Here is a 24,850-nt window from a genome sequence, read left to right as displayed (position 1 = left end):
ATGTCCTCAGTGGGAAAGACAATGTCCTCTTGAGGGAAGAAAACAGGTCTTTCTTACAGCAAATGTCATCCAATTGGGAGAAAATCTCCTCTCTTGGGGAGAAAAGTGGTCTTTCTGAGAGAAGGTGTCCTCTTCTTGGCTGCAAGTGTCCCATTTGGCATTGTCATGGAGGCTTTTTGGGGAGAAAGCGTGTGGCAGTTGTAAGAGAAGGGGTATTTCTGGGAGCAAATCTCCTCTTTTTGGAAGAGAAGGTGAAATTTCCAAGGGAAAAGTGGCATTTCTGGGAGGAAATGACATAGCTGGGGGAGAAAAGTGGGAACCGGTGGGAAAGAAGATCTTGTACTGGAGAGCAACGGTGGTCTTTTTGGTGTGCCAAGTGGTCTCTTGGGGAGACAACGTGGTAAATAGGGGAGACAATGTCCTCTGGAGGAGTGTCAAGTAGTATTTGGGAGAGCAAACGTCAGGTATTTCTCGGAAACCGGCTGTTTCTGGGAGATAGTAGCAGACTTGGTTGGAAAATGACAGGTGTTTGTGAGAAAGCTGGTATTTTGGGAAGAAAAGGCCGTTTTTTAAAGAATAAGCTGGCATTTCTGGGAGAATATGTCCCATCTTTGGGAGAAAACGGGTGTATGTGGGAGAAAATGTCGTGTATTTGGGAGAAAGCTGGTGTATGTGGGAGAAAAGGCCATTGTGATGGGAGTCAGTGTGATCTTGAGGAGTGGAAAGCAGTATTCTTGAGATGAAACGTGAGGTATTTCTAAGAGTCCTGGTATTTCTGGGAGAAAATGTCTTGTTTTGGAGAGCCAAAGTCCCATTTTGGGGGCAGAAGCTGGTATTTCTGTGACACTGCCATCTTGATGGGGGTAAGTGTGATCTTGAGGAGTGTAAAGCAGCATTTTGGTTAGAAAATGGGAGCTCTTCCTAAGAGCAGTGCTATTTCTGGGAGAAAAGGAGCTCTACTGGGCATAAAAATGGTGTATCTGTGATAAAATGCCACGTTTCTGAAAGAAACTGTCCTCTTGCGGAGTGTAATGCTGTATGTTCCGGAGGAAATGGGAAATATTCAGCAGAGTCCTGGTATTTCTGGGAGAAGAGGTCTGATGTGGGGGGGGGAAGGTGATGTATCTGTGAGAGAGCTGGTGTTTCTGGGAGAAAATGCCAGGTATTGGTGAGGAAACAGATGCTAGAGAGGGAAAAGGCCATCCCTTTGGGAGAGAAGTGGTATTTCTGGGAGAAAATGCCCCAAATCGGGGAGTAAGTGTCATCCTGAGGCGTGTCATGGAGTAGATTTGGGAGGAAATGGAGGTGTTTCACAGAGTAGCGGCACTTCTGGGAGAAAATGTCCTCAGTGGGAAAGACAATGTCCTCTTGAGGGAAGAAAACGGGTCTTTCTTACAGCAAATGTCATCCAATTGGGAGAAAATCTCCTCTCTTGGGGAGAAAAGTGGTCTTTCTGAGAGAAGGTGTCCTCTTCTTGGCTGCAAGTGTCCCATTTGGCATTGTCATGGAGGCTTTTTGGGGAGAAAGCGTGTGGCAGTTGTAAGAGAAGGGGTATTTCTGGGAGCAAATCTCCTCTTTTTGGAAGAGAAGGTGAAATTTCCAAGGGAAAAGTGGCATTTCTGGGAGGAAATGACATAGCTGGGGGAGAAAAGTGGGAACCGGTGGGAAAGAAGATCTTGTACTGGAGAGCAACGGTGGTCTTTTTGGTGTGCCAAGTGGTCTCTTGGGGAGACAACGTGGTAAATAGGGGAGACAATGTCCTCTGGAGGAGTGTCAAGTAGTATTTGGGAGAGCAAACGTCAGGTATTTCTCGGAAACCGGCTGTTTCTGGGAGATAGTAGCAGACTTGGTTGGAAAATGACAGGTGTTTGTGAGAAAGCTGGTATTTTGGGAAGAAAAGGCCGTTTTTTAAAGAATAAGCTGGCATTTCTGGGAGAATATGTCCCATCTTTGGGAGAAAACGGGTGTATGTGGGAGAAAATGTCGTGTATTTGGGAGAAAGCTGGTGTATGTGGGAGAAAAGGCCATTGTGATGGGAGTCAGTGTGATCTTGAGGAGTGGAAAGCAGTATTCTTGAGATGAAACGTGAGGTATTTCTAAGAGTCCTGGTATTTCTGGGAGAAAATGTCTTGTTTTGGAGAGCCAAAGTCCCATTTTGGGGGCAGAAGCTGGTATTTCTGTGACACTGCCATCTTGATGGGGGTAAGTGTGATCTTGAGGAGTGTAAAGCAGCATTTTGGTTAGAAAATGGGAGCTCTTCCTAAGAGCAGTGCTATTTCTGGGAGAAAAGGAGCTCTACTGGGCATAAAAATGGTGTATCTGTGATAAAATGCCACGTTTCTGAAAGAAACTGTCCTCTTGCGGAGTGTAATGCTGTATGTTCCGGAGGAAATGGGAAATATTCAGCAGAGTCCTGGTATTTCTGGGAGAAGAGGTCTGATGTGGGGGGGGGAAGGTGATGTATCTGTGAGAGAGCTGGTGTTTCTGGGAGAAAATGCCAGGTATTGGTGAGGAAACAGATGCTAGAGAGGGAAAAGGCCATCCCTTTGGGAGAGAAGTGGTATTTCTGGGAGAAAATGCCCCAAATCGGGGAGTAAGTGTCATCCTGAGGCGTGTCATGGAGTAGATTTGGGAGGAAATGGAGGTGTTTCACAGAGTAGCGGCACTTCTGGGAGAAAATGTCCTCAGTGGGAAAGACAATGTCCTCTTGAGGGAAGAAAACAGGTCTTTCTTACAGCAAATGTCATCCAATTGGGAGAAAATCTCCTCTCTTGGGGAGAAAAGTGGTCTTTCTGAGAGAAGGTGTCCTCTTCTTGGCTGCAAGTGTCCCATTTGGCATTGTCATGGAGGCTTTTTGGGGAGAAAGCGTGTGGCAGTTGTAAGAGAAGGGGTATTTCTGGGAGCAAATCTCCTCTTTTTGGAAGAGAAGGTGAAATTTCCAAGGGAAAAGTGGCATTTCTGGGAGGAAATGACATAGCTGGGGGAGAAAAGTGGGAACCGGTGGGAAAGAAGATCTTGTACTGGAGAGCAACGGTGGTCTTTTTGGTGTGCCAAGTGGTCTCTTGGGGAGACAACGTGGTAAATAGGGGAGACAATGTCCTCTGGAGGAGTGTCAAGTAGTATTTGGGAGAGCAAACGTCAGGTATTTCTCGGAAACCGGCTGTTTCTGGGAGATAGTAGCAGACTTGGTTGGAAAATGACAGGTGTTTGTGAGAAAGCTGGTATTTTGGGAAAAAAAGGCCGTTTTTTAAAGAATAAGCTGGCATTTCTGGGAGAATATGTCCCATCTTTGGGAGAAAACGGGTGTATGTGGGAGAAAATGTCGTGTATTTGGGAGAAAGCTGGTGTATGTGGGAGAAAAGGCCATTGTGATGGGAGTCAGTGTGATCTTGAGGAGTGGAAAGCAGTATTCTTGAGATGAAACGTGAGGTATTTCTAAGAGTCCTGGTATTTCTGGGAGAAAATGTCTTGTTTTGGAGAGCCAAAGTCCCATTTTGGGGGCAGAAGCTGGTATTTCTGTGACACTGCCATCTTGATGGGGGTAAGTGTGATCTTGAGGAGTGTAAAGCAGCATTTTGGTTAGAAAATGGGAGCTCTTCCTAAGAGCAGTGCTATTTCTGGGAGAAAAGGAGCTCTACTGGGCATAAAAATGGTGTATCTGTGATAAAATGCCACGTTTCTGAAAGAAACTGTCCTCTTGCGGAGTGTAATGCTGTATGTTCCGGAGGAAATGGGAAATATTCAGCAGAGTCCTGGTATTTCTGGGAGAAGAGGTCTGATGTGGGGGGGGGAAGGTGATGTATCTGTGAGAAAGCTGGTGTTTCTGGGAGAAAATGCCAGGTATTGGTGAGGAAACAGATGCTAGAGAGGGAAAAGGCCATCCCTTTGGGAGAGAAGTGGTATTTCTGGGAGAAAATGCCCCAAATCGGGGAGTAAGTGTCATCCTGAGGCGTGTCATGGAGTAGATTTGGGAGGAAATGGAGGTGTTTCACAGAGTAGCGGCACTTCTGGGAGAAAATGTCCTCAGTGGGAAAGACAATGTCCTCTTGAGGGAAGAAAACAGGTCTTTCTTACAGCAAATGTCATCCAATTGGGAGAAAATCTCCTCTCTTGGGGAGAAAAGTGGTCTTTCTGAGAGAAGGTGTCCTCTTCTTGGCTGCAAGTGTCCCATTTGGCATTGTCATGGAGGCTTTTTGGGGAGAAAGCGTGTGGCAGTTGTAAGAGAAGGGGTATTTCTGGGAGCAAATCTCCTCTTTTTGGAAGAGAAGGTGAAATTTCCAAGGGAAAAGTGGCATTTCTGGGAGGAAATGACATAGCTGGGGGAGAAAAGTGGGAACCGGTGGGAAAGAAGATCTTGTACTGGAGAGCAACGGTGGTCTTTTTGGTGTGCCAAGTGGTCTCTTGGGGAGACAACGTGGTAAATAGGGGAGACAATGTCCTCTGGAGGAGTGTCAAGTAGTATTTGGGAGAGCAAACGTCAGGTATTTCTCGGAAACCGGCTGTTTCTGGGAGATAGTAGCAGACTTGGTTGGAAAATGACAGGTGTTTGTGAGAAAGCTGGTATTTTGGGAAAAAAAGGCCGTTTTTTAAAGAATAAGCTGGCATTTCTGGGAGAATATGTCCCATCTTTGGGAGAAAACGGGTGTATGTGGGAGAAAATGTCGTGTATTTGGGAGAAAGCTGGTGTATGTGGGAGAAAAGGCCATTGTGATGGGAGTCAGTGTGATCTTGAGGAGTGGAAAGCAGTATTCTTGAGATGAAACGTGAGGTATTTCTAAGAGTCCTGGTATTTCTGGGAGAAAATGTCTTGTTTTGGAGAGCCAAAGTCCCATTTTGGGGGCAGAAGCTGGTATTTCTGTGACACTGCCATCTTGATGGGGATAAGTGTGATCTTGAGGAGTGTAAAGCAGCATTTTGGTTAGAAAATGGGAGCTCTTCCTAAGAGCAGTGCTATTTCTGGGAGAAAAGGAGCTCTACTGGGCATAAAAATGGTGTATCTGTGATAAAATGCCACATTTCTGAAAGAAACTGTCCTCTTGCGGAGTGTAATGCTGTATGTTCCGGAGGAAATGGGAAATATTCAGCAGAGTCCTGGTATTTCTGGGAGAAGAGGTCTGATGTGGGGGGGGGAAGGTGATGTATCTGTGAGAGAGCTGGTGTTTCTGGGAGAAAATGCCAGGTATTGGTGAGGAAACAGATGCTAGAGAGGGAAAAGGCCATCCCTTTGGGAGAGAAGTGGTATTTCTGGGAGAAAATGCCCCAAATCGGGGAGTAAGTGTCATCCTGAGGCGTGTCATGGAGTAGATTTGGGAGGAAATGGAGGTGTTTCACAGAGTAGCGGCACTTCTGGGAGAAAATGTCCTCAGTGGGAAAGACAATGTCCTCTTGAGGGAAGAAAACAGGTCTTTCTTACAGCAAATGTCATCCAATTGGGAGAAAATCTCCTCTCTTGGGGAGAAAAGTGGTCTTTCTGAGAGAAGGTGTCCTCTTCTTGGCTGCAAGTGTCCCATTTGGCATTGTCATGGAGGCTTTTTGGGGAGAAAGCGTGTGGCAGTTGTAAGAGAAGGGGTATTTCTGGGAGCAAATCTCCTCTTTTTGGAAGAGAAGGTGAAATTTCCAAGGGAAAAGTGGCATTTCTGGGAGGAAATGACATAGCTGGGGGAGAAAAGTGGGAACCGGTGGGAAAGAAGATCTTGTACTGGAGAGCAACGGTGGTCTTTTTGGTGTGCCAAGTGGTCTCTTGGGGAGACAACGTGGTAAATAGGGGAGACAATGTCCTCTGGAGGAGTGTCAAGTAGTATTTGGGAGAGCAAACGTCAGGTATTTCTCGGAAACCGGCTGTTTCTGGGAGATAGTAGCAGACTTGGTTGGAAAATGACAGGTGTTTGTGAGAAAGCTGGTATTTTGGGAAGAAAAGGCCGTTTTTTAAAGAATAAGCTGGCATTTCTGGGAGAATATGTCCCATCTTTGGGAGAAAACGGGTGTATGTGGGAGAAAATGTCGTGTATTTGGGAGAAAGCTGGTGTATGTGGGAGAAAAGGCCATTGTGATGGGAGTCAGTGTGATCTTGAGGAGTGGAAAGCAGTATTCTTGAGATGAAACGTGAGGTATTTCTAAGAGTCCTGGTATTTCTGGGAGAAAATGTCTTGTTTTGGAGAGCCAAAGTCCCATTTTGGGGGCAGAAGCTGGTATTTCTGTGACACTGCCATCTTGATGGGGGTAAGTGTGATCTTGAGGAGTGTAAAGCAGCATTTTGGTTAGAAAATGGGAGCTCTTCCTAAGAGCAGTGCTATTTCTGGGAGAAAAGGAGCTCTACTGGGCATAAAAATGGTGTATCTGTGATAAAATGCCACGTTTCTGAAAGAAACTGTCCTCTTGCGGAGTGTAATGCTGTATGTTCCGGAGGAAATGGGAAATATTCAGCAGAGTCCTGGTATTTCTGGGAGAAGAGGTCTGATGTGGGGGGGGGAAGGTGATGTATCTGTGAGAAAGCTGGTGTTTCTGGGAGAAAATGCCAGGTATTGGTGAGGAAACAGATGCTAGAGAGGGAAAAGGCCATCCCTTTGGGAGAGAAGTGGTATTTCTGGGAGAAAATGCCCCAAATCGGGGAGTAAGTGTCATCCTGAGGCGTGTCATGGAGTAGATTTGGGAGGAAATGGAGGTGTTTCACAGAGTAGCGGCACTTCTGGGAGAAAATGTCCTCAGTGGGAAAGACAATGTCCTCTTGAGGGAAGAAAACGGGTCTTTCTTACAGCAAATGTCATCCAATTGGGAGAAAATCTCCTCTCTTGGGGAGAAAAGTGGTCTTTCTGAGAGAAGGTGTCCTCTTCTTGGCTGCAAGTGTCCCATTTGGCATTGTCATGGAGGCTTTTTGGGGAGAAAGCGTGTGGCAGTTGTAAGAGAAGGGGTATTTCTGGGAGCAAATCTCCTCTTTTTGGAAGAGAAGGTGAAATTTCCAAGGGAAAAGTGGCATTTCTGGGAGGAAATGACATAGCTGGGGGAGAAAAGTGGGAACCGGTGGGAAAGAAGATCTTGTACTGGAGAGCAACGGTGGTCTTTTTGGTGTGCCAAGTGGTCTCTTGGGGAGACAACGTGGTAAATAGGGGAGACAATGTCCTCTGGAGGAGTGTCAAGTAGTATTTGGGAGAGCAAACGTCAGGTATTTCTCGGAAACCGGCTGTTTCTGGGAGATAGTAGCAGACTTGGTTGGAAAATGACAGGTGTTTGTGAGAAAGCTGGTATTTTGGGAAGAAAAGGCCGTTTTTTAAAGAATAAGCTGGCATTTCTGGGAGAATATGTCCCATCTTTGGGAGAAAACGGGTGTATGTGGGAGAAAATGTCGTGTATTTGGGAGAAAGCTGGTGTATGTGGGAGAAAAGGCCATTGTGATGGGAGTCAGTGTGATCTTGAGGAGTGGAAAGCAGTATTCTTGAGATGAAACGTGAGGTATTTCTAAGAGTCCTGGTATTTCTGGGAGAAAATGTCTTGTTTTGGAGAGCCAAAGTCCCATTTTGGGGGCAGAAGCTGGTATTTCTGTGACACTGCCATCTTGATGGGGGTAAGTGTGATCTTGAGGAGTGTAAAGCAGCATTTTGGTTAGAAAATGGGAGCTCTTCCTAAGAGCAGTGCTATTTCTGGGAGAAAAGGAGCTCTACTGGGCATAAAAATGGTGTATCTGTGATAAAATGCCACGTTTCTGAAAGAAACTGTCCTCTTGCGGAGTGTAATGCTGTATGTTCCGGAGGAAATGGGAAATATTCAGCAGAGTCCTGGTATTTCTGGGAGAAGAGGTCTGATGTGGGGGGGGGAAGGTGATGTATCTGTGAGAAAGCTGGTGTTTCTGGGAGAAAATGCCAGGTATTGGTGAGGAAACAGATGCTAGAGAGGGAAAAGGCCATCCCTTTGGGAGAGAAGTGGTATTTCTGGGAGAAAATGCCCCAAATCGGGGAGTAAGTGTCATCCTGAGGCGTGTCATGGAGTAGATTTGGGAGGAAATGGAGGTGTTTCACAGAGTAGCGGCACTTCTGGGAGAAAATGTCCTCAGTGGGAAAGACAATGTCCTCTTGAGGGAAGAAAACAGGTCTTTCTTACAGCAAATGTCATCCAATTGGGAGAAAATCTCCTCTCTTGGGGAGAAAAGTGGTCTTTCTGAGAGAAGGTGTCCTCTTCTTGGCTGCAAGTGTCCCATTTGGCATTGTCATGGAGGCTTTTTGGGGAGAAAGCGTGTGGCAGTTGTAAGAGAAGGGGTATTTCTGGGAGCAAATCTCCTCTTTTTGGAAGAGAAGGTGAAATTTCCAAGGGAAAAGTGGCATTTCTGGGAGGAAATGACATAGCTGGGGGAGAAAAGTGGGAACCGGTGGGAAAGAAGATCTTGTACTGGAGAGCAACGGTGGTCTTTTTGGTGTGCCAAGTGGTCTCTTGGGGAGACAACGTGGTAAATAGGGGAGACAATGTCCTCTGGAGGAGTGTCAAGTAGTATTTGGGAGAGCAAATGTCAGGTATTTCTCGGAAACCGGCTGTTTCTGGGAGATAGTAGCAGACTTGGTTGGAAAATGACAGGTGTTTGTGAGAAAGCTGGTATTTTGGGAAGAAAAGGCCGTTTTTTAAAGAATAAGCTGGCATTTCTGGGAGAATATGTCCCATCTTTGGGAGAAAACGGGTGTATGTGGGAGAAAATGTCGTGTATTTGGGAGAAAGCTGGTGTATGTGGGAGAAAAGGCCATTGTGATGGGAGTCAGTGTGATCTTGAGGAGTGGAAAGCAGTATTCTTGAGATGAAACGTGAGGTATTTCTAAGAGTCCTGGTATTTCTGGGAGAAAATGTCTTGTTTTGGAGAGCCAAAGTCCCATTTTGGGGGCAGAAGCTGGTATTTCTGTGACACTGCCATCTTGATGGGGGTAAGTGTGATCTTGAGGAGTGTAAAGCAGCATTTTGGTTAGAAAATGGGAGCTCTTCCTAAGAGCAGTGCTATTTCTGGGAGAAAAGGAGCTCTACTGGGCATAAAAATGGTGTATCTGTGATAAAATGCCACATTTCTGAAAGAAACTGTCCTCTTGCGGAGTGTAATGCTGTATGTTCCGGAGGAAATGGGAAATACTCAGCAGAGTCCTGGTATTTCTGGGAGAAGAGGTCTGATGTGGGGGGGGGAAGGTGATGTATCTGTGAGAAAGCTGGTGTTTCTGGGAGAAAATGCCAGGTATTGGTGAGGAAACAGATGCTAGAGAGGGAAAAGGCCATCCCTTTGGGAGAGAAGTGGTATTTCTGGGAGAAAATGCCCCAAATCGGGGAGTAAGTGTCATCCTGAGGCGTGTCATGGAGTAGATTTGGGAGGAAATGGAGGTGTTTCACAGAGTAGCGGCACTTCTGGGAGAAAATGTCCTCAGTGGGAAAGACAATGTCCTCTTGAGGGAAGAAAACAGGTCTTTCTTACAGCAAATGTCATCCAATTGGGAGAAAATCTCCTCTCTTGGGGAGAAAAGTGGTCTTTCTGAGAGAAGGTGTCCTCTTCTTGGCTGCAAGTGTCCCATTTGGCATTGTCATGGAGGCTTTTTGGGGAGAAAGCGTGTGGCAGTTGTAAGAGAAGGGGTATTTCTGGGAGCAAATCTCCTCTTTTTGGAAGAGAAGGTGAAATTTCCAAGGGAAAAGTGGCATTTCTGGGAGGAAATGACATAGCTGGGGGAGAAAAGTGGGAACCGGTGGGAAAGAAGATCTTGTACTGGAGAGCAACGGTGGTCTTTTTGGTGTGCCAAGTGGTCTCTTGGGGAGACAACGTGGGAAATAGGGGAGACAATGTCCTCTGGAGGAGTGTCAAGTAGTATTTGGGAGAGCAAACGTCAGGTATTTCTCGGAAACCGGCTGTTTCTGGGAGATAGTAGCAGACTTGGTTGGAAAATGACAGGTGTTTGTGAGAAAGCTGGTATTTTGGGAAGAAAAGGCCGTTTTTTAAAGAATAAGCTGGCATTTCTGGGAGAATATGTCCCATCTTTGGGAGAAAACGGGTGTATGTGGGAGAAAATGTCGTGTATTTGGGAGAAAGCTGGTGTATGTGGGAGAAAAGGCCATTGTGATGGGAGTCAGTGTGATCTTGAGGAGTGGAAAGCAGTATTCTTGAGATGAAACGTGAGGTATTTCTAAGAGTCCTGGTATTTCTGGGAGAAAATGTCTTGTTTTGGAGAGCCAAAGTCCCATTTTGGGGGCAGAAGCTGGTATTTCTGTGACACTGCCATCTTGATGGGGGTAAGTGTGATCTTGAGGAGTGTAAAGCAGCATTTTGGTTAGAAAATGGGAGCTCTTCCTAAGAGCAGTGCTATTTCTGGGAGAAAAGGAGCTCTACTGGGCATAAAAATGGTGTATCTGTGATAAAATGCCACATTTCTGAAAGAAACTGTCCTCTTGCGGAGTGTAATGCTGTATGTTCCGGAGGAAATGGGAAATATTCAGCAGAGTCCTGGTATTTCTGGGAGAAGAGGTCTGATGTGTGGGGGGGAAGGTGATGTATCTGTGAGAAAGCTGGTGTTTCTGGGAGAAAATGCCAGGTATTGGTGAGGAAACAGATGCTAGAGAGGGAAAAGGCCATCCCTTTGGGAGAGAAGTGGTATTTCTGGGAGAAAATGCCCCAAATCGGGGAGTAAGTGTCATCCTGAGGCGTGTCATGGAGTAGATTTGGGAGGAAATGGAGGTGTTTCACAGAGTAGCGGCACTTCTGGGAGAAAATGTCCTCAGTGGGAAAGACAATGTCCTCTTGAGGGAAGAAAACGGGTCTTTCTTACAGCAAATGTCATCCAATTGGGAGAAAATCTCCTCTCTTGGGGAGAAAAGTGGTCTTTCTGAGAGAAGGTGTCCTCTTCTTGGCTGCAAGTGTCCCATTTGGCATTGTCATGGAGGCTTTTTGGGGAGAAAGCGTGTGGCAGTTGTAAGAGAAGGGGTATTTCTGGGAGCAAATCTCCTCTTTTTGGAAGAGAAGGTGAAATTTCCAAGGGAAAAGTGGCATTTCTGGGAGGAAATGACATAGCTGGGGGAGAAAAGTGGGAACCGGTGGGAAAGAAGATCTTGTACTGGAGAGCAACGGTGGTCTTTTTGGTGTGCCAAGTGGTCTCTTGGGGAGACAACGTGGTAAATAGGGGAGACAATGTCCTCTGGAGGAGTGTCAAGTAGTATTTGGGAGAGCAAACGTCAGGTATTTCTCGGAAACCGGCTGTTTCTGGGAGATAGTAGCAGACTTGGTTGGAAAATGACAGGTGTTTGTGAGAAAGCTGGTATTTTGGGGAAAAAAGGCCGTTTTTTAAAGAATAAGCTGGCATTTCTGAGAGAATATGTCCCATCTTTGGGAGAAAACGGGTGTATGTGGGAGAAAATGTCGTGTATTTGGGAGAAAGCTGGTGTATGTGGGAGAAAAGGCCATTGTGATGGGAGTCAGTGTGATCTTGAGGAGTGGAAAGCAGTATTCTTGAGATGAAACGTGAGGTATTTCTAAGAGTCCTGGTATTTCTGGGAGAAAATGTCTTGTTTTGGAGAGCCAAAGTCCCATTTTGGGGGCAGAAGCTGGTATTTCTGTGACACTGCCATCTTGATGGGGGTAAGTGTGATCTTGAGGAGTGTAAAGCAGCATTTTGGTTAGAAAATGGGAGCTCTTCCTAAGAGCAGTGCTATTTCTGGGAGAAAAGGAGCTCTACTGGGCATAAAAATGGTGTATCTGTGATAAAATGCCACGTTTCTGAAAGAAACTGTCCTCTTGCGGAGTGTAATGCTGTATGTTCCGGAGGAAATGGGAAATACTCAGCAGAGTCCTGGTATTTCTGGGAGAAGAGGTCTGATGTGGGGGGGGGAAGGTGATGTATCTGTGAGAAAGCTGGTGTTTCTGGGAGAAAATGCCAGGTATTGGTGAGGAAACAGATGCTAGAGAGGGAAAAGGCCATCCCTTTGGGAGAGAAGTGGTATTTCTGGGAGAAAATGCCCCAAATCGGGGAGTAAGTGTCATCCTGAGGCGTGTCATGGAGTAGATTTGGGAGGAAATGGAGGTGTTTCACAGAGTAGCGGCACTTGTGGGAGAAAATGTCCTCAGTGGGAAAGACAATGTCCTCTTGAGGGAAGAAAACAGGTCTTTCTTACAGCAAATGTCATCCAATTGGGAGAAAATCTCCTCTCTTGGGGAGAAAAGTGGTCTTTCTGAGAGAAGGTGTCCTCTTCTTGGCTGCAAGTGTCCCATTTGGCATTGTCATGGAGGCTTTTTGGGGAGAAAGCGTGTGGCAGTTGTAAGAGAAGGGGTATTTCTGGGAGCAAATCTCCTCTTTTTGGAAGAGAAGGTGAAATTTCCAAGGGAAAAGTGGCATTTCTGGGAGGAAATGACATAGCTGGGGGAGAAAAGTGGGAACCGGTGGGAAAGAAGATCTTGTACTGGAGAGCAACGGTGGTCTTTTTGGTGTGCCAAGTGGTCTCTTGGGGAGACAACGTGGTAAATAGGGGAGACAATGTCCTCTGGAGGAGTGTCAAGTAGTATTTGGGAGAGCAAACGTCAGGTATTTCTCGGAAACCGGCTGTTTCTGGGAGATAGTAGCAGACTTGGTTGGAAAATGACAGGTGTTTGTGAGAAAGCTGGTATTTTGGGAAAAAAAGGCCGTTTTTTAAAGAATAAGCTGGCATTTCTGGGAGAATATGTCCCATCTTTGGGAGAAAACGGGTGTATGTGGGAGAAAATGTCGTGTATTTGGGAGAAAGCTGGTGTATGTGGGAGAAAAGGCCATTGTGATGGGAGTCAGTGTGATCTTGAGGAGTGGAAAGCAGTATTCTTGAGATGAAACGTGAGGTATTTCTAAGAGTCCTGGTATTTCTGGGAGAAAATGTCTTGTTTTGGAGAGCCAAAGTCCCATTTTGGGGGCAGAAGCTGGTATTTCTGTGACACTGCCATCTTGATGGGGGTAAGTGTGATCTTGAGGAGTGTAAAGCAGCATTTTGGTTAGAAAGTGGGAGCTCTTCCTAAGAGCAGTGCTATTTCTGGGAGAAAAGGAGCTCTACTGGGCATAAAAATGGTGTATCTGTGATAAAATGCCACATTTCTGAAAGAAACTGTCCTCTTGCGGAGTGTAATGCTGTATGTTCCGGAGGAAATGGGAAATATTCAGCAGAGTCCTGGTATTTCTGGGAGAAGAGGTCTGATGTGGGGGGGGGAAGGTGATGTATCTGTGAGAAAGCTGGTGTTTCTGGGAGAAAATGCCAGGTATTGGTGAGGAAACAGATGCTAGAGAGGGAAAAGGCCATCCCTTTGGGAGAGAAGTGGTATTTCTGGGAGAAAATGCCCCAAATCGGGGAGTAAGTGTCATCCTGAGGCGTGTCATGGAGTAGATTTGGGAGGAAATGGAGGTGTTTCACAGAGTAGCGGCACTTCTGGGAGAAAATGTCCTCAGTGGGAAAGACAATGTCCTCTTGAGGGAAGAAAACGGGTCTTTCTTACAGCAAATGTCATCCAATTGGGAGAAAATCTCCTCTCTTGGGGAGAAAAGTGGTCTTTCTGAGAGAAGGTGTCCTCTTCTTGGCTGCAAGTGTCCCATTTGGCATTGTCATGGAGGCTTTTTGGGGAGAAAGCGTGTGGCAGTTGTAAGAGAAGGGGTATTTCTGGGAGCAAATCTCCTCTTTTTGGAAGAGAAGGTGAAATTTCCAAGGGAAAAGTGGCATTTCTGGGAGGAAATGACATAGCTGGGGGAGAAAAGTGGGAACCGGTGGGAAAGAAGATCTTGTACTGGAGAGCAACGGTGGTCTTTTTGGTGTGCCAAGTGGTCTCTTGGGGAGACAACGTGGTAAATAGGGGAGACAATGTCCTCTGGAGGAGTGTCAAGTAGTATTTGGGAGAGCAAACGTCAGGTATTTCTCGGAAACCGGCTGTTTCTGGGAGATAGTAGCAGACTTGGTTGGAAAATGACAGGTGTTTGTGAGAAAGCTGGTATTTTGGGGAAAAAAGGCCGTTTTTTAAAGAATAAGCTGGCATTTCTGGGAGAATATGTCCCATCTTTGGGAGAAAACGGGTGTATGTGGGAGAAAATGTCGTGTATTTGGGAGAAAGCTGGTGTATGTGGGAGAAAAGGCCATTGTGATGGGAGTCAGTGTGATCTTGAGGAGTGGAAAGCAGTATTCTTGAGATGAAACGTGAGGTATTTCTAAGAGTCCTGGTATTTCTGGGAGAAAATGTCTTGTTTTGGAGAGCCAAAGTCCCATTTTGGGGGCAGAAGCTGGTATTTCTGTGACACTGCCATCTTGATGGGGGTAAGTGTGATCTTGAGGAGTGTAAAGCAGCATTTTGGTTAGAAAGTGGGAGCTCTTCCTAAGAGCAGTGCTATTTCTGGGAGAAAAGGAGCTCTACTGGGCATAAAAATGGTGTATCTGTGATAAAATGCCACATTTCTGAAAGAAACTGTCCTCTTGCGGAGTGTAATGCTGTATGTTCCGGAGGAAATGGGAAATATTCAGCAGAGTCCTGGTATTTCTGGGAGAAGAGGTCTGATGTGGGGGGGGGAAGGTGATGTATCTGTGAGAAAGCTGGTGTTTCTGGGAGAAAATGCCAGGTATTGGTGAGGAAACAGATGCTAGAGAGGGAAAAGGCCATCCCTTTGGGAGAGAAGTGGTATTTCTGGGAGAAAATGCCCCAAATCGGGGAGTAAGTGTCATCCTGAGGCGTGTCATGGAGTAGATTTGGGAGGAAATGGAGGTGTTTCACAGAGTAGCGGCACTTCTGGGAGAAAATGTCCTCAGTGGGAAAGACAATGTCCTCTTGAGGGAAGAAAACGGGTCTTTCTTACAGCAAATGTCATCCAATTGGGAGAAAATCTCCTCTCTTGGGGAGAAAAGTGGTCTTTCTGAGAGAAGGTGTCCTCTTCTTGGCTGCAAGTGTCCCATTTGGCATTGTCATGGAGGCTTTTTGGGGAGAAAGCGTGTGGCAGTTGTAAGAGAAGGGGTATTTCTGGGAGCAAATCTCCTCTTTTTGGAAGAGAAGGTGAAATTTCCAAGGGAAAAGTGGCATTTCTGGGAGGAAATGACATAGCTGGGGGAGAAAAGTGGGAACCGGTGGGAAAGAAGATCTTGTACTGGAGAGCAACGGTGGTCTTTTTGGTGTGCCAAGTGGTCTCTTGGGGAGACAACGTGGTAAATAGGGGAGACAATGTCCTCTGGAGGAGTGTCAAGTAGTATTTGGGAGAGCAAACGTCAGGTATTTCTCGGAAACCGGCTGTTTCTGGGAGATAGTAGCAGACTTGGTTGGAAAATGACAGGTGTTTGTGAGAAAGCTGGTATTTTGGGGAAAAAAGGCCGTTTTTTAAAGAATAAGCTGGCATTTCTGAGAGAATATGTCCCATCTTTGGGAGAAAACGGGTGTATGTGGGAGAAAATGTCGTGTATTTGGGAGAAAGCTGGTGTATGTGGGAGAAAAGGCCATTGTGATGGGAGTCAGTGTGATCTTGAGGAATGGAAAGCAGTATTCTTGAGATGAAACGTGAGGTATTTCTAAGAGTCCTGGTATTTCTGGGAGAAAATGTCTTGTTTTGGAGAGCCAAAGTCCCATTTTGGGGGCAGAAGCTGGTATTTCTGTGACACTGCCATCTTGATGGGGGTAAGTGTGATCTTGAGGAGTGTAAAGCAGCATTTTGGTTAGAAAGTGGGAGCTCTTCCTAAGAGCAGTGCTATTTCTGGGAGAAAAGGAGCTCTACTGGGCATAAAAATGGTGTATCTGTGATAAAATGCCACATTTCTGAAAGAAACTGTCCTCTTGCGGAGTGTAATGCTGTATGTTCCGGAGGAAATGGGAAATATTCAGCAGAGTCCTGGTATTTCTGGGAGAAGAGGTCTGATGTGGGGGGGGGAAGGTGATGTATCTGTGAGAAAGCTGGTGTTTCTGGGAGAAAATGCCAGGTATTGGTGAGGAAACAGATGCTAGAGAGGGAAAAGGCCATCCCTTTGGGAGAGAAGTGGTATTTCTGGGAGAAAATGCCCCAAATCGGGGAGTAAGTGTCATCCTGAGGCGTGTCATGGAGTAGATTTGGGAGGAAATGGAGGTGTTTCACAGAGTAGCGGCACTTCTGGGAGAAAATGTCCTCAGTGGGAAAGACAATGTCCTCTTGAGGGAAGAAAACGGGTCTTTCTTACAGCAAATGTCATCCAATTGGGAGAAAATCTCCTCTCTTGGGGAGAAAAGTGGTCTTTCTGAGAGAAGGTGTCCTCTTCTTGGCTGCAAGTGTCCCATTTGGCATTGTCATGGAGGCTTTTTGGGGAGAAAGCGTGTGGCAGTTGTAAGAGAAGGGGTATTTCTGGGAGCAAATCTCCTCTTTTTGGAAGAGAAGGTGAAATTTCCAAGGGAAAAGTGGCATTTCTGGGAGGAAATGACATAGCTGGGGGAGAAAAGTGGGAACCGGTGGGAAAGAAGATCTTGTACTGGAGAGCAACGGTGGTCTTTTTGGTGTGCCAAGTGGTCTCTTGGGGAGACAACGTGGTAAATAGGGGAGACAATGTCCTCTGGAGGAGTGTCAAGTAGTATTTGGGAGAGCAAACGTCAGGTATTTCTCGGAAACCGGCTGTTTCTGGGAGATAGTAGCAGACTTGGTTGGAAAATGACAGGTGTTTGTGAGAAAGCTGGTATTTTGGGGAAAAAAGGCCGTTTTTTAAAGAATAAGCTGGCATTTCTGGGAGAATATGTCCCATCTTTGGGAGAAAACGGGTGTATGTGGGAGAAAATGTCGTGTATTTGGGAGAAAGCTGGTGTATGTGGGAGAAAAGGCCATTGTGATGGGAGTCAGTGTGATCTTGAGGAGTGGAAAGCAGTATTCTTGAGATGAAACGTGAGGTATTTCTAAGAGTCCTGGTATTTCTGGGAGAAAATGTCTTGTTTTGGAGAGCCAAAGTCCCATTTTGGGGGCAGAAGCTGGTATTTCTGTGACACTGCCATCTTGATGGGGGTAAGTGTGATCTTGAGGAGTGTAAAGCAGCATTTTGGTTAGAAAGTGGGAGCTCTTCCTAAGAGCAGTGCTATTTCTGGGAGAAAAGGAGCTCTACTGGGCATAAAAATGGTGTATCTGTGATAAAATGCCACATTTCTGAAAGAAACTGTCCTCTTGTGGAGTGTAATGCTGTATGTTCCGGAGGAAATGGGAAATATTCAGCAGAGTCCTGGTATTTCTGGGAGAAGAGGTCTGATGTGGGGGGGGGAAGGTGATGTATCTGTGAGAAAGCTGGTGTTTCTGGGAGAAAATGCCAGGTATTGGTGAGGAAACAGATGCTAGAGAGGGAAAAGGCCATCCCTTTGGGAGAGAAGTGGTATTTCTGGGAGAAAATGCCCCAAATCGGGGAGTAAGTGTCATCCTGAGGCGTGTCATGGAGTAGATTTGGGAGGAAATGGAGGTGTTTCACAGAGTAGCGGCACTTCTGGGAGAAAATGTCCTCAGTGGGAAAGACAATGTCCTCTTGAGGGAAGAAAACAGGTCTTTCTTACAGCAAATGTCATCCAATTGGGAGAAAATCTCCTCTCTTGGGGAGAAAAGTGGTCTTTCTGAGAGAAGGTGTCCTCTTCTTGGCTGCAAGTGTCCCATTTGGCATTGTCATGGAGGCTTTTTGGGGAGAAAGCGTGTGGCAGTTGTAAGAGAAGGGGTATTTCTGGGAGCAAATCTCCTCTTTTTGGAAGAGAAGGTGAAATTTCCAAGGGAAAAGTGGCATTTCTGGGAGGAAATGACATAGCTGGGGGAGAAAAGTGGGAACCGGTGGGAAAGAAGAACTTGTACTGGAGAGCAACGGTGGTCTTTTTGGTGTGCCAAGTGGTCTCTTGGGGAGACAACGTGGTAAATAGGGGAGACAATGTCCTCTGGAGGAGTGTCAAGTAGTATTTGGGAGAGCAAACGTCAGGTATTTCTCGGAAACCGGCTGTTTCTGGGAGATAGTAGCAGACTTGGTTGGAAAATGACAGGTGTTTGTGAGAAAGCTGGTATTTTGGGGAAAAAAGGCCGTTTTTTAAAGAATAAGCTGGCATTTCTGGGAGAATATGTCCCATCTTTGGGAGAAAACGGGTGTATGTGGGAGAAAATGTCGTGTATTTGGGAGAAAGCTGGTGTATGTGGGAGAAAAGGCCATTGTGATGGGAGTCAGTGTGATCTTGAGGAGTGGAAAGCAGTATTCTTGAGATGAAACGTGAGGTATTTCTAAGAGTCCTGGTATTTCTGGGAGAAAATGTCTTGTTTTGGAGAGCCAAAGTCCCATTTTGGGGGCAGAAGCTGGTATTTCTGTGACACTGCCATCTTGATGGGGGTAAGTGTGATCTTGAGGAGTGTAAAGCAGCATTTTGGTTAGAAAATGGGAGCTCTTCCTAAGAGCAGTGCTATTTCTGGGAGAAAAGGAGCTCTACTGGGCATAAAAATGGTGTATCTGTGATAAAATGCCACATTTCTGAAAGAAACTGTCCTCTTGCGGAGTGTAATGCTGTATGTTCCGGAGGAAATGGGAAATATTCAGCAGAGTCCTGGTATTTCTGGGAGAAGAGGTCTGATGTGGGGGGGGGAAGGTGATGTATCTGTGAGAAAGCTGGTGTTTCTGGGAGAAAATGCCCCAAATCGGGGAGTAAGTGTCATCCTGAGGCGTGTCATGGAGTAGATTTGGGAGGAAATGGAGGTGTTTCACAGAGTAGCGGCACTTCTGGGAGAAAATGTCCTCAGTGGGAAAGACAATGTCCTCTTGAGGGAAGAAAACAGGTCTTTCTTACAGCAAATGTCATCCAATTGGGAGAAAATCTCCTCTCTTGGGGAGAAAAGTGGTCTTTCTGAGAGAAGGTGTCCTCTTCTTGGCTGCAAGTGTCCCATTTGGCATTGTCATGGAGGCTTTTTGGGGAGAAAGCGTGTGGCAGTTGTAAGAGAAGGGGTATTTCTGGGAGCAAATCTCCTCTTTTTGGAAGAGAAGGTGAAATTTCCAAGGGAAAAGTGGCATTTCTGGGAGGAAATGACATAGCTGGGGGAGAAAAGTGGGAACCGGTGGGAAAGAAGATCTTGTACTGGAGAGCAACGGTGGTCTTTTTGGTGTGCCAAGTGGTCTCTTGGGGAGACAACGTGGTAAATAGGGGAGACAATGTCCTCTGGAGGAGTGTCAAGTAGTATTTGGGAGAGCAAACGTCAGGTATTTCTCGGAAACCGGCTGTTTCTGGGAGATAGTAGCAGACTTGGTTGGAAAATGACAGGTGTTTGTGAGAAAGCTGGTATTTTGGGAAAAAAAGGCCGTTTTTTAAAGAATAAGCTGGCATTTCTGGGAGAATATGTCCCATCTTTGGGAGAAAACGGGTGTATGTGGGAGAAAATGTCGTGTATTTGGGAGAAAGCTGGTGTATGTGGGAGAAAAGGCCATTGTGATGGGAGTCAGTGTGATCTTGAGGAGTGGAAAGCAGTATTCTTGAGATGAAACGTGAGGTATTTCTAAGAGTCCTGGTATTTCTGGGAGAAAATGTCTTGTTTTGGAGAGCCAAAGTCCCATTTTGGGGGCAGAAGCTGGTATTTCTGTGACACTGCCATCTTGATGGGGGTAAGTGTGATCTTGAGGAGTGTAAAGCAGCATTTTGGTTAGAAAATGGGAGCTCTTCCTAAGAGCAGTGCTATTTCTGGGAGAAAAGGAGCTCTACTGGGCATAAAAATGGTGTATCTGTGATAAAATGCCACATTTCTGAAAGAAACTGTCCTCTTGCGGAGTGTAATGCTGTATGTTCCGGAGGAAATGGGAAATATTCAGCAGAGTCCTGGTATTTCTGGGAGAAGAGGTCTGATGTGGGGGGGGGAAGGTGATGTATCTGTGAGAAAGCTGGTGTTTCTGGGAGAAAATGCCAGGTATTGGTGAGGAAACAGATGCTAGAGAGGGAAAAGGCCATCCCTTTGGGAGAGAAGTGGTATTTCTGGGAGAAAATGCCCCAAATCGGGGAGTAAGTGTCATCCTGAGGCGTGTCATGGAGTAGATTTGGGAGGAAATGGAGGTGTTTCACAGAGTAGCGGCACTTCTGGGAGAAAATGTCCTCAGTGGGAAAGACAATGTCCTCTTGAGGGAAGAAAACAGGTCTTTCTTACAGCAAATGTCATCCAATTGGGAGAAAATCTCCTCTCTTGGGGAGAAAAGTGGTCTTTCTGAGAGAAGGTGTCCTCTTCTTGGCTGCAAGTGTCCCATTTGGCATTGTCATGGAGGCTTTTTGGGGAGAAAGCGTGTGGCAGTTGTAAGAGAAGGGGTATTTCTGGGAGCAAATCTCCTCTTTTTGGAAGAGAAGGTGAAATTTCCAAGGGAAAAGTGGCATTTCTGGGAGGAAATGACATAGCTGGGGGAGAAAAGTGGGAACCGGTGGGAAAGAAGATCTTGTACTGGAGAGCAACGGTGGTCTTTTTGGTGTGCCAAGTGGTCTCTTGGGGAGACAACGTGGTAAATAGGGGAGACAATGTCCTCTGGAGGAGTGTCAAGTAGTATTTGGGAGAGCAAACGTCAGGTATTTCTCGGAAACCGGCTGTTTCTGGGAGATAGTAGCAGACTTGGTTGGAAAATGACAGGTGTTTGTGAGAAAGCTGGTATTTTGGGGAAAAAAGGCCGTTTTTTAAAGAATAAGCTGGCATTTCTGGGAGAATATGTCCCATCTTTGGGAGAAAACGGGTGTATGTGGGAGAAAATGTCGTGTATTTGGGAGAAAGCTGGTGTATGTGGGAGAAAAGGCCATTGTGATGGGAGTCAGTGTGATCTTGAGGAGTGGAAAGCAGTATTCTTGAGATGAAACGTGAGGTATTTCTAAGAGTCCTGGTATTTCTGGGAGAAAATGTCTTGTTTTGGAGAGCCAAATTCCCATTTTGGGGGCAGAAGCTGGTATTTCTGTGACACTGCCATCTTGATGGGGGTAAGTGTGATCTTGAGGAGTGTAAAGCAGCATTTTGGTTAGAAAATGGGAGCTCTTCCTAAGAGCAGTGCTATTTCTGGGAGAAAAGGAGCTCTACTGGGCATAAAAATGGTGTATCTGTGATAAAATGCCACATTTCTGAAAGAAACTGTCCTCTTGCGGAGTGTAATGCTGTATGTTCCGGAGGAAATGGGAAATATTCAGCAGAGTCCTGGTATTTCTGGGAGAAGAGGTCTGATGTGGGGGGGGGAAGGTGATGTATCTGTGAGAAAGCTGGTGTTTCTGGGAGAAAATGCCAGGTATTGGTGAGGAAACAGATGCTAGAGAGGGAAAAGGCCATCCCTTTGGGAGAGAAGTGGTATTTCTGGGAGAAAATGCCCCAAATCGGGGAGTAAGTGTCATCCTGAGGCGTGTCATGGAGTAGATTTGGGAGGAAATGGAGGTGTTTCACAGAGTAGCGGCACTTCTGGGAGAAAATGTCCTCAGTGGGAAAGACAATGTCCTCTTGAGGGAAGAAAACAGGTCTTTCTTACAGCAAATGTCATCCAATTGGGAGAAAATCTCCTCTCTTGGGGAGAAAAGTGGTCTTTCTGAGAGAAGGTGTCCTCTTCTTGGCTGCAAGTGTCCCATTTGGCATTGTCATGGAGGCTTTTTGGGGAGAAAGCGTGTGGCAGTTGTAAGAGAAGGGGTATTTCTGGGAGCAAATCTCCTCTTTTTGGAAGAGAAGGTGAAATTTCCAAGGGAAAAGTGGCATTTCTGGGAGGAAATGACATAGCTGGGGGAGAAAAGTGGGAACCGGTGGGAAAGAAGATCTTGTACTGGAGAGCAACGGTGGTCTTTTTGGTGTGCCAAGTGGTCTCTTGGGGAGACAACGTGGTAAATAGGGGAGACAATGTCCTCTGGAGGAGTGTCAAGTAGTATTTGGGAGAGCAAACGTCAGGTATTTCTCGGAAACCGGCTGTTTCTGGGAGATAGTAGCAGACTTGGTTGGAAAATGACAGGTGTTTGTGAGAAAGCTGGTATTTTGGGGAAAAAAGGCCGTTTTTTAAAGAATAAGCTGGCATTTCTGGGAGAATATGTCCCATCTTTGGGAGAAAACGGGTGTATGTGGGAGAAAATGTCGTGTATTTGGGAGAAAGCTGGTGTATGTGGGAGAAAAGGCCATTGTGATGGGAGTCAGTGTGATCTTGAGGAGTGGAAAGCAGTATTCTTGAGATGAAACGTGAGGTATTTCTAAGAGTCCTGGTATTTCTGGGAGAAAATGTCTTGTTTTGGAGAGCCAAAGTCCCATTTTGGGGGCAGAAGCTGGTATTTCTGTGACACTGCCATCTTGATGGGGGTAAGTGTGATCTTGAGGAGTGTAAAGCAGCATTTTGGTTAGAAAATGGGAGCTCTTCCTAAGAGCAGTGCTATTTCTGGGAGAAAAGGAGCTCTACTGGGCATAAAAATGGTGTATCTGTGATAAAATGCCACATTTCTGAAAGAAACTGTCCTCTTGCGGAGTGTAATGCTGTATGTTCCGGAGGAAATGGGAAATATTCAGCAGAGTCCTGGTATTTCTGGGAGAAGAGGTCTGATGTGGGGGGGGGGAAGGTGATGTATCTGTGAGAAAGCTGGTGTTTCTGGGAGAAAATGCCAGGTATTGGTGAGGAAACAGATGCTAGAGAGGGAAAAGGCCATCCCTTTGGGAGAGAAGTGGTATTTCTGGGAGAAAATGCCCCAAATCGGGGAGTAAGTGTCATCCTGAGGCGTGTCATGGAGTAGATTTGGGAGGAAATGGAGGTGTTTCACAGAGTAGCGGCACTTCTGGGAGAAAATGTCCTCAGTGGGAAAGACAATGTCCTCTTGAGGGAAGAAAACAGGTCTTTCTTACAGCAAATGTCATCCAATTGGGAGAAAATCTCCTCTCTTGGGGAGAAAAGTGGTCTTTCTGAGAGAAGGTGTCCTCTTCTTGGCTGCAAGTGTCCCATTTGGCATTTTCATGGAGGCTTTTTGGGGAGAAAGCGTGTGGCAGTTGTAAGAGAAGGGGTATTTCTGGGAGCAAATCTCCTCTTTTTGGAAGAGAAGGTGAAATTTCCAAGGGAAAAGTGGCATTTCTGGGAGGAAATGACATAGCTGGGGGAGAAAAGTGGGAACCGGTGGGAAAGAAGATCTTGTACTGGAGAGCAACGGTGGTCTTTTTGGTGTGCCAAGTGGTCTCTTGGGGAGACAACGTGGTAAATAGGGGAGACAATGTCCTCTGGAGGAGTGTCAAGTAGTATTTGGGAGAGCAAACGTCAGGTATTTCTCGGAAACCGGCTGTTTCTGGGAGATAGTAGCAGACTTGGTTGGAAAATGACAGGTGTTTGTGAGAAAGCTGGTATTTTGGGGAAAAAAGGCCGTTTTTTAAAGAATAAGCTGGCATTTCTGGGAGAATATGTCCCATCTTTGGGAGAAAACGGGTGTATGTGGGAGAAAATGTCGTGTATTTGGGAGAAAGCTGGTGTATGTGGGAGAAAAGGCCATTGTGATGGGAGTCAGTGTGATCTTGAGGAGTGGAAAGCAGTATTCTTGAGATGAAACGTGAGGTATTTCTAAGAGTCCTGGTATTTCTGGGAGAAAATGTCTTGTTTTGGAGAGCCAAAGTCCCATTTTGGGGGCAGAAGCTGGTATTTCTGTGACACTGCCATCTTGATGGGGGTAAGTGTGATCTTGAGGAGTGTAAAGCAGCATTTTGGTTAGAAAATGGGAGCTCTTCCTAAGAGCAGTGCTATTTCTGGGAGAAAAGGAGCTCTACTGGGCATAAAAATGGTGTATCTGTGATAAAATGCCACATTTCTGAAAGAAACTGTCCTCTTGCGGAGTGTAATGCTGTATGTTCCGGAGGAAATGGGAAATATTCAGCAGAGTCCTGGTATTTCTGGGAGAAGAGGTCTGATGTGGGGGGGGGAAGGTGATGTATCTGTGAGAAAGCTGGTGTTTCTGGGAGAAAATGCCAGGTATTGGTGAGGAAACAGATGCTAGAGAGGGAAAAGGCCATCCCTTTGGGAGAGAAGTGGTATTTCTGGGAGAAAATGCCCCAAATCGGGGAGTAAGTGTCATCCTGAGGCGTGTCATGGAGTAGATTTGGGAGGAAATGGAGGTGTTTCACAGAGTAGCGGCACTTCTGGGAGAAAATGTCCTCAGTGGGAAAGACAATGTCCTCTTGAGGGAAGAAAACGGGTCTTTCTTACAGCAAATGTCATCCAATTGGGAGAAAATCTCCTCTCTTGGGGAGAAAAGTGGTCTTTCTGAGAGAAGGTGTCCTCTTCTTGGCTGCAAGTGTCCCATTTGGCATTGTCATGGAGGCTTTTTGGGGAGAAAGCGTGTGGCAGTTGTAAGAGAAGGGGTATTTCTGGGAGCAAATCTCCTCTTTTTGGAAGAGAAGGTGAAATTTCCAAGGGAAAAGTGGCATTTCTGGGAGGAAATGACATAGCTGGGGGAGAAAAGTGGGAACCGGTGGGAAAGAAGAACTTGTACTGGAGAGCAACGGTGGTCTTTTTGGTGTGCCAAGTGGTCTCTTGGGGAGACAACGTGGTAAATAGGGGAGACAATGTCCTCTGGAGGAGTGTCAAGTAGTATTTGGGAGAGCAAACGTCAGGTATTTCTCGGAAACCGGCTGTTTCTGGGAGATAGTAGCAGACTTGGTTGGAAAATGACAGGTGTTTGTGCGAAAGCTGGTATTTTGGGGAAAAAAGGCCGTTTTTTAAAGAATAAGCTGGCATTTCTGGGAGAATATGTCCCATCTTTGGGAGAAAACGGGTGTATGTGGGAGAAAATGTCGTGTATTTGGGAGAAAGCTGGTGTATGTGGGAGAAAAGGCCATTGTGATGGGAGTCAGTGTGATCTTGAGGAGTGGAAAGCAGTATTCTTGAGATGAAACGTGAGGTATTTCTAAGAGTCCTGGTATTTCTGGGAGAAAATGTCTTGTTTTGGAGAGCCAAAGTCCCATTTTGGGGGCAGAAG

The sequence above is a fragment of the Phasianus colchicus genome, chromosome 4 (genome assembly GCF_987193195.1).
Source record: "Phasianus colchicus chromosome 4, bPhaCol1.hap1.1, whole genome shotgun sequence".
Classification (NCBI taxonomy): domain Eukaryota; kingdom Metazoa; phylum Chordata; class Aves; order Galliformes; family Phasianidae; genus Phasianus; species Phasianus colchicus.
Note: the sequence above shows the minus strand (reverse complement) of the source record.